This window comes from Scyliorhinus canicula, chromosome 1 (genome assembly GCF_902713615.1).
Source record: "Scyliorhinus canicula chromosome 1, sScyCan1.1, whole genome shotgun sequence".
Lineage (NCBI taxonomy): Eukaryota > Metazoa > Chordata > Chondrichthyes > Carcharhiniformes > Scyliorhinidae > Scyliorhinus > Scyliorhinus canicula.
In genome coordinates this window covers 266728079-266737382 of record NC_052146.1, presented here as the reverse complement: position 1 = coordinate 266737382, position 9304 = coordinate 266728079, and the positions used below count along the sequence as shown (strand labels likewise).

The 9304-nt window shown below is 48.1% G+C and overlaps 1 pseudogene; it reads left to right on the top strand.

Moving 5' to 3' along the window:
• Window positions 1-1320: 1320 nt before the first annotated feature.
• On the top strand, window positions 1321-1500 carry LOC119978823 (annotated as a pseudogene).
• Window positions 1501-9304: the final 7804 nt, after the last annotated feature.

Here is a 9304-nt window from a genome sequence, read left to right as displayed (position 1 = left end):
TCTTCATGAAGTGAAGAGAAAGAGAGAAAGGAGAAAGGAATTGTTTGACAAATATAAAATGAAGTTGGAGTCCACTGGTACAGCGTTCACTCCTGAATTCTTTCTCATGAGTTCCTATAGCCACTAGACTACATCAGGAGGTGTGGTGCAGGCATCTTTCTCGTAAGAACTGAGTTAGGATTTACTGTTGTCCTCAAGCACCTCCTTGCGTTCATGCCAGAGCAGCACCAGAAAAAGCCTGAGATCATAATGCTTGTCCCCCATTCTTTGAATGAGGGACTGATGTGGTGACACAAATAGAAAACTATATATGTCACAAAATGGAGGAGAGGAATTGCAAAAATAGAAATGAGGCCAAGAATGAAATCAGAGCAAAAAATGCATCTATTGTGGGTTGAAATATTAAAAACAAATGAAGGTCCCCAAGGCCCTGAGCATTTCCTCTGAAGAATAGTATCTTTTCTTAGTGTGATCAACTTCCTCTTTAGTGCTGCCAAAACAAATATTGGAATTTACCCTCGAGCATTCGCATTCTGCTCAAAAAATCCCAACCAGAAATCTGATTCATAAAAAGCTTGAGGTTGATGAAGCAATCTTCTCCATACAGACTACTATAGGTTGATAATACAGCATCTGTCTTCTGTATTTACGAAAGTGCTTTGACTTTCGTGATTCGGTCTTTTTAACCCTGGGAACTCTGCATGCTGAATCCCCCAAATGTTTAGTTCCCAAGCTATCCTACTGAGCTGGACAATGGAGAGAAATATTGAAGGAAGATGACGTTTTTGACGGTGTCAAAGTCTGCGGTGAGGTCAGGGAGGCAGGTTTCTGCAATGATGGGAATGGGGGCCAGTGAAAGATCAAGATTTGGGTTGTGGTTTGAAGCCCTAAAGCTGGGGCAATGGGTGATACAGTGGCGTAGTGGTTAGCACTGCTGCCTTCCGGCACAGAGGACCCAAGTTCGATCCCAGCCCCTGGTCACTGTCAGTGTGGAGTTTGCACATTCGCCCCGTATCTGCATGTGTCTCACCCCCACAACCCAAAGGTGCGCAGAGTAGGTGGATAGGCCACGCTAAATTGTCCCTTAATTGGAATTAATAAAATATAACACCACCTTTGCAAAGGCAATCAAATGGCAATTTTATTTACTGGCCAACCCCAATAGTCCCTCACAGAAGAAGCACACTATTCCACTTCGGGAACTTTGTGATCGTGGTGAGACACTGGAAAAGTTGAGGTTCTGGGCGATCGCCAGCAACGTAGGGAGAGGTTGGCTTTGCCACCTTATGTGGGAGTCTGCATTGGCACGCCAACATGAAGATGTGACCTCGGCCTTTTGGCTCAGATCAAGTGCAGTGTCTGTTCTTATCAGTTTAATATCTGATACATTCCCTATATATTAAATTGATTTTTGGGACTTGGAGATGCTTCAGGGGCTTGGCCCTTCAGCTCTAAGCATCGACGTGGTCTTGCAGTGATTCCAAAAATGGTGCCCTCATTCCTCTTTGGGGAGCAAAGAGTGAAAAAGCAGAAAATGGTGCGTGACCTGCTTTCTCCTTTTCTCCCTTGTCAATTCCCCTCACCCTGACCAGTTTTAAGGTCTTTTCAGTTCCAAGACAGTGGTAGATTCTCTGCGGGCGCGAGCTCCGCACGCTGATGTTGGGCTCACAGCCTTGCGGGGCGGCATGGTAGCACAGTGCCACTACTGGGCAGGTACCCATCACCCCGACAAAAACTGTTTCTTTGTAAATAGGCCGGAGGCTGGTAGATTGGCATGCTGGCCAGTAGCGAGTAATTACTGGCACGCCCACCATACCTAGCCCCAACTTGGGATGAAAGTACAAGACTTTGTGTGCACACCTATTAGTCCACCCACTCAAAATGACCTGATTCTCACCATCAAGGTTCATACCTCAATTCCCCCCCTGAAGATTAAATTGTGGAATCTCTAGGGCAGCACGGTGGCCTAGTGGTTAGCACAACCGCCTCACGGCGCTGAGGTCCCAGGTTCGATCCCGGCTCTGGGTCACTGTCCGTGTGGAGTTTGCACATTCTCCCCGTGTCTGCGTGGGTTTCGCCCCCACAACCCAAAAATGTGCAGAGTAGGTGGATTGGCCATGCTAAATTGCCCCTTAATTGGAAAAAATAATTGGGTAATCTAAATTTAAAAAAAAAATTAAAAATTGTGGAATCTCTGGCTGGGTTCTCCCAATCTTGTGACAGTTACTTTGACAAAATATCTGTGGGTTCCTTGGAGAAATGGCATTGAAAAACTGTCCGGGGGATTTGCACCGAGACCGTGGGATTCTATGAACATTTCACTCCATAGTGCCTTTTAAGAATTCTTTACTAAGCTGTGATGGCAGGGTTTAGACCCAGAGCCTTTCTTGCATGTACAGAAATAGGTTGCAGCAATGTCGAATGGAAATTCTGCTCTGCCATGGCACCACCACACCAAGGCAAATCTAGCCCTTAATCCCTAACTTTGTGACACTTTAATATGCGAGTTCCATGCCTCCCGAAGTGAAAATATCACTGCACTTTTAACAGAGCCTTTGAAAGTTCATTTCCCTGTTTTAGTTCCAGATTGAGGCTGCACAAGATGCCTCTTGCAACCTTAATAAATGAGGGCGATCAAAAGAAGTCTTCTATCATTTGCATTTCATTTTAATAGCATTTGAAGTCTCATCCAAGTAAGATTTTTTTTGGCAAACTCCTTGTGCATTTATCATAATTTGACTGTCTAATAAACAGATACTGTAAATGTAATTCCTGTTGCTTTGGGGAATTGTGGTACTTTTGAGAATGTGCCCAATGATACCCAATGTTTAATGTCCCACGGGAAATAAATGGGAACTTTAAGCCTGCCACATGATGGGATGGAAAAAATTAGAACCACATGTCTTCACTTTACACATTTTGTTTATGTATATTACCAGTAAGTAAATATAGCCAGTAAATCCAAGACTTTAATGTTCTTTAAGACAAATATTGGCATTTCAAGACATGCGAAGCAAAACATTATTGCCTCCCTTAATAAAAGTGTAAGTGCTGTTTGACAAATGGATTTTTAATATGGAAAAATAAATTGACCACTGCATTTGGGGAGGTGGTGGAATAGTGGTATTGTCACTGGACTGGTGATCCAGAGACCAAGGGTAATATGCTGAGGACCTGGGTTCAAATCCTGCCACGCCAAATGGTGGAAATTGAACTCAATAAATACCTTAAAAAAGTATTCTTAAAAATCGTTGCAGTAAAAAAAAATACCCTGCTGGTTCATTAATGTCCTTTAGGGAAGAAAACCTGCAGTCTTCACCTTTTAAAAAAAATAAATTTAGGGCAGCACGGCGGCGCAGTGGTTAGCATTGCTGCCCCACGGCGATGAGGTCCCAGGTTCGATCCTGGCTCTGCGTCACTGTCCATATGGAGTTTGTACATTCTCCCCGTGTTTGCATGGGTTTCGCCCCCCACAACCCAAAGATGTGCAGGCTAGGTGGATTGGTCCCACTAAATTGCCCCCTAAATGGAAAAAATGAATTGGGCACTCTCAATTTATAAAAAAATTAATTAATTTGGAGTAGCCAATTCATTTTTTCTAATTAAAGGGCAATTTAGGGTGGAGAATCGCCGGGGGGCGTGTCAATCCCGCCCCCGCCGTGTCCCGTAGTCTCCGGCACCAGACATTCGGCGGGGGTGGGAATCACGCCGCGCCTGTCGGGCCCCCCCCCCTTCCCGGCGATTCTCCAGCCCGCGATGGGCCGAAGTCCCGCCGCTGTCATGCCTCTCCCACCGGCGTGGATCAAACCACCTACCTTACCGGTGGGAGCAGGCGGCGCGGGCGGGCTCCGGGGTCCTGGGGGTGGCGCGGGGTATCTGGCTCCGGGGGGGTGCCCCGCAATCGGGGTCCACCGATCGGCGGGCGGGCCTGTGCCGTGGGGGCACTCTTTTCCTTCCCCCTTCGCCATAGTCTTCACCATGGCGGAGGCGGAAGTGGCCCCCTCCCCTGCGTATGCGCAGGGATGACGTCAGCAGCCGCTGACGCTCCGGCGCATGCGCGGACTTCCGCCGGCCGGCGAAGTCCCTCCGGCCCCGGCTGGTGTGGCACCAAAGGCCATTCCCGCCGGCCGGCGGAGCGCCAACCACTCCGGCGCGGGGCTAGCCCCTCAATGTTAGGGCCTGGCCCCTAAAGGTGCAGAGACTTCCGCACCTTTGGGGCGGCCTGGCGCCAGAATGGTTCATGCCACTCCATCACGCCGGGATCCCCCGCCCCACCAGGTAGGGGAGAATCCTGGCCCTGGCATCAACAGGAATTAGGGAGAAAATTCTCCATTGTTTGGAGTCATACCCAGCACAAAGGAAGATGGTGTGGTTGTTGGAGGTCAATCACCTCAGTCTCGGGACATTACTGCAGAACATCTTCAGGATAGTGGCCTAGCCCCACCATCTGAATTTGCTTCATCAATGACCTTCTTTCCAACATAAGGTCAGATGTGGGATGTTCGTTGATGATTGCACACTGTTCAGAACTTTCCGGGACTCCTCAGACACTGAAGCAGTCCACGTACAGCAAGACCTGGACTATATCCAGACTTGGGCTGACAAGTGGCAAGTAACATTCGTGCTGCACATGTCAGGCAATGACCATCTCCAATAAGAGGGAATCAAGCCATTGTCCCTTGACATTACCATCACTGAACCCCCACTATCAACCTCCTGGGGGTTACGATAAACCGAACTGGACTAGCCATATAAATACTGTGGTTACAAGAGCAGGCTAGAGACTAGGAATCCTGCCGCGAGTAACTCATCTCCTGACCCCCTCAAAGCCTATCCACCACCGACAAACCACACGCCAGGAGTGTGATGGAATAGTCCCCACTTGCCTGGAAGAGTGCAGTTCCAACATTATACAAGAAGCTCGACACCATCCAGGACAAAACAGCCCGCTTGATTGCTCCCCCTTCCGTAAACATTTTCTCCCTCCACCATCGATGTACAATGAGACTAGTGTGTACCATCTACAAGATGCACCACATGAACTCCCCAAGGCTCCTTCAGCAGCACCTTCCAAACCCATGACCACTACCATCTAGAAAGATAAAGGCAGCAGATACATGGGAACACCAACACCAGGAAAATGCCCGCCAAGTCACTCTGACTGGAAATATATTGCCGTTCCTTCACTGTCACTGGGTCAAAAACCTGGAACTCTCGGTAATAGCACAGTGGGTGTACCTGCATCACATGGATTGCAGTGGTTCAAGGAGGCAGCTCACCACCACCTTCTCAAGGGCAATTAGGAATGGGCAACAAATACTGGCTTAGCCAGCGAAGCCTACGGGTGGGATTCTCCGCCGGCGTGATTCTCCGTTTTGCCGGCACCCTGGGGGGTTTCCGACGCTGTGGGGCTGCCCCACAATGGGAAATCCCATTGATCGGCCGCCGTAACGGAGAATCCCACCGGCGGGTTGGGGCAGAAAAGTGGCGTGGCAGGGCGGAGAATCCAGCCCCACATCCCTGAAAACTGAATTTTAAAAATGTCAATTTTGCTCAAAGTCCTTGAATATTTCAGAGGCATCCATTTGCCAGTTATTACCTTGCAGAAGATTTGAAGTGACAAACAGAAAACTGTAGTGTTACTTAGTAAAGATAGTTTCTCACTGATGGAAGGATTTGCAAAATACTAAAATGATGATTTATGAGTTTCTGAATCACAACATTTTGAAAAGAAATTGTTTATTCCTTGTCATTTACAGTGCTGTTCTCTACTTTTGAAGTGTGCCTTGGATACTTAAGAGCTCGGAGCTGCAGCAGATGGGCATTTAAAATCTTATAAGCCTTGTGTCACATTGTGAACATGAGACTTTGTTAACGGAAGAGCCTGAAAAACGTAAGAGGATGCTCGGCTACAGCTTGAAGTCATTAGACCCCAGAAATGATAAGGCGATGCAAAGCTGACATCAGTTTCTCCCTGACTCATCCGACCGACCAGCCATCAGGTGTTTGGCCTCATCTACCATTATTCCCAGATGGTCACAGGCTTTTGACACCACATCAATCCAGCACATGTCGAGTCTGTTGAGTCTCCCATGATGTCTCTTTCCCTCAGGCTGTTAATCAAGCATTTTCTGTGCAAGATGACTTTGTAGACATCCGGCACACATGCCCAAAACCATGACGACCACGAGCTGCAGATGAACATTAATGTTGGCTCTCAAAAAATAGGTTTCAGAGGCATAGACAAGATATTTTGATTAGACGATCGTTCCTGTTCATCTCCTCGTCATCATTACCGGGGCCATGGCCACTTCCTTTAGTCTTTACAACTGCTTGGGGTCAATCCGGGGGGAACAAATAAGGATTGTGATTTACTGTGAATAGATGAATTTTATTCCTTGATAAATAGAAAATTCAAAAAGAGCCTGAGGCTTTGCTTATACATTGTGCCACATTAATCCCAGCCAGCACCGTGTTACAAAAATAAAACCATTGCTCTAGGTGGCAACGTCTGTACTGTGGGAACCACATTGTAAAATACACAGTTATGGAAGATGTTATGTATTTGAGCAATGTTGAAAGGGAGACAAAACAGCATGAGTAAACTAAAAAGGCTGATATATGTTTCAATCAGGTTTTTTTTTAAGGAAACAAACTTTCAAAACATATAAAACCAGACAGTGAGGGTGAAGCATCCTCTCCCCCACCAAAACCCATTCTGCAAATGAAGACCACTTGAATGAGGCCAATGCCTGAGACAACACTATACTCTGAAAATGGCTATGAACAAGAAAAGGTACAAATGTTCATCAGAAAAGAGACTGGATTAGAATTCAGTTTGTAATACGGATATTCGAGAGTCAGACTGACAGTGAGGAGAACAAAACAATGCTTTGTAGAGTCATCAGTACTTGCACACCTTACCAAAGGCCATGGTTTATTTTTTGCGTGACACTAATGGTTTCAAATCCTTGTCTAGATTTCTCCCTGTGGTGTCCTGTTTCTCCGAACACTCCATAAAAGTGTAACAGAGCTTGGGTACAGTTGTTGATATGAGCTTGGGTACAGATTACTCCAGACTACTTGGCATTTCTTACTGTCAGTCTGTGTTTCTATTGACTCCAGTCTAGTGCAATGAAGTCCAGCTGTTGTTATAATATTGAAAATGGCTTAAAAAAAAATGAATATAAATGGGGAGTTATCCTCAGAATTAGCCATACAGTTTGTTTACAAAAGTCGTGGCACAAGTCAAAACAAACTAACATCACTTCCAGACACAATCATGTTGATGAACATGACTTTTCTTCCTCCCTAAACATTGCCAATTCAAATATTGCCAATTCAACATCTTTTCAAGAAGGCCGCCATGGTTATAAAATCCTCCTCAAATAGAGCAAATTTGATTATTTGCATTTTGATCTAATCTCACATGACACGCCATAAACTAAGGCCAAGGTTCAGACATCTTATGAAGTTCTTGCTCTTCAACCCTTCTGCAAGAAGATACTTTGACTGAATTTGTCAAACTCGCAGATCGAAAGACCTTGGGCCCGATCGAACGGCCTCATTGTGTCCGACTCGAGACGCGACAAGGCTGTTAAATCTCGTGAGAGGCCTCCCGCGAGATTTGTGAGGCTCGGGACACCTCGCGAGACCTAACGAGATCACTGGGTGGGATCCAGGTTTGCATACTTAAGTGAGCAATTAGGCTCACTTAAATATCTCTGTGCCAGATTCTCCCAAGGCTCGGGACTGAACTCCCGTGCCTGGGAGACCTCGCTGCGGCGCTGCTTTGCACACAAACATGGACTAGGCAGATGTGAGGGTCGCCCAGGCCGTCGGAGGCCACCGGTAGTCGGGCTCTGGGAAAGGTGTCAAAGGTGATACCCTAGCACTCCTGCTGGTACCCCGGCACTGCCAGGGAGGTGGCACCTGGGTGGCAGTGCCAGGATGCCAGGCTGGCAGTGCCAAGGTTCCTGGGTGCCAGGGGCTGTCATATCCTTATGAGGTGGCATGATGGGGTTCGAGGACCCCCTAACAGTTAAGCTATGGCATTAGGATGTCCAGAGGTGGCGGCAGGGGTCCAGATATCAGGGAGATCAGGGCTGAATTTAAAAATGGTGCCCCGTTTCTTCAGGTACTGATGAGCTCAACCCCATAGCGCTCTCCAGGAGGGTTAACAAACCAAATTTGACACCAAGTCAGGCAAGAAGAGATGAAGATATGACCAGGGCAGCTCAAAGAAAAAGTGAGAAATTGCTAAGTTTACGGAAGGAACCAGGATTAGGCAGCTGGAAGACACAACCACTATTTGTAGAGTAAGAAGTCTTACAACAGCAGGTTAAAGTCCAACAGGTTTGTTTCAAATCACTAGCTTTCTGAGCACTGCTCCTTCCTCAGGTGAATGAAGAGGTATGTTCCAGAAACATGGGTGGGATTCTCCCCTACCCGGCGGGGCGGGGGGTCCCAGCTGCGGGGAAGTTTCCGCACCTTTAGGGGCCAAGCCCTCACATTGAGGTTACCGCTCCGCCGGCCGGCATAAGTCCGCGCATGCGCCGGAGCGTCAGCGGCTGCTGACATCATACCGGCGCATGCGCAGGGGAGGGGGTCTCTTCCGCCTCCGCCATGGTGAAGACCATGGCGAAGGCGGAAGAAAAAGAGTGCCCCCCCGGCACAGGTCCGCCTGCCGATCGGTGGGCCCCGATCGCGGGCAAGGCCACTGTGGGGGCACCTCACCTGGGGTCAGATCGCCCCAGGACCCCGGTGCCCGCCCGCGACGCCAATCCCGCCGGTAAGGTAGGTGGTTTAATCCACACCGGCAGGAGAGGCTTGTCAGCGGCGGGACTTCAGCCCATTACGGGCCGGCGAATCGCCGCAGGCGCAGCGCGATTCCCACCCCCGCCGAATCGAGGGTGGCGGAGAATTCAGGACACGGCGGGGGCGGGATTGACGCCGGCCCCGGGCGATTCTCTGACCCGGCAGGGGGTCAGAGAATCCCACCCCATATCTCTAGATAAAGTCAAAGATGCAAGACAATGCTTTGAATGTGAGAATTTGTGTCAAGTCCTGAGTCGGACACAATGAGGCCGTTCGATCCGGCCCAAGGTCTTTCGATCTGTGAGTCTGACAAATTCAGTCAAAGTATCTTCTTGCACAAGGGTTGAAGAACTACCTCTTTAACGTGGGGTTAACCTTATCTCTGGATCTGTAAAGACTTAATTACCTGCAAATGCTTGCATTCAAAGCATTGTCTTGCATCTTTGACTTTGTCTATATGTATGTTTCTGAAACAAACCTCTTCATT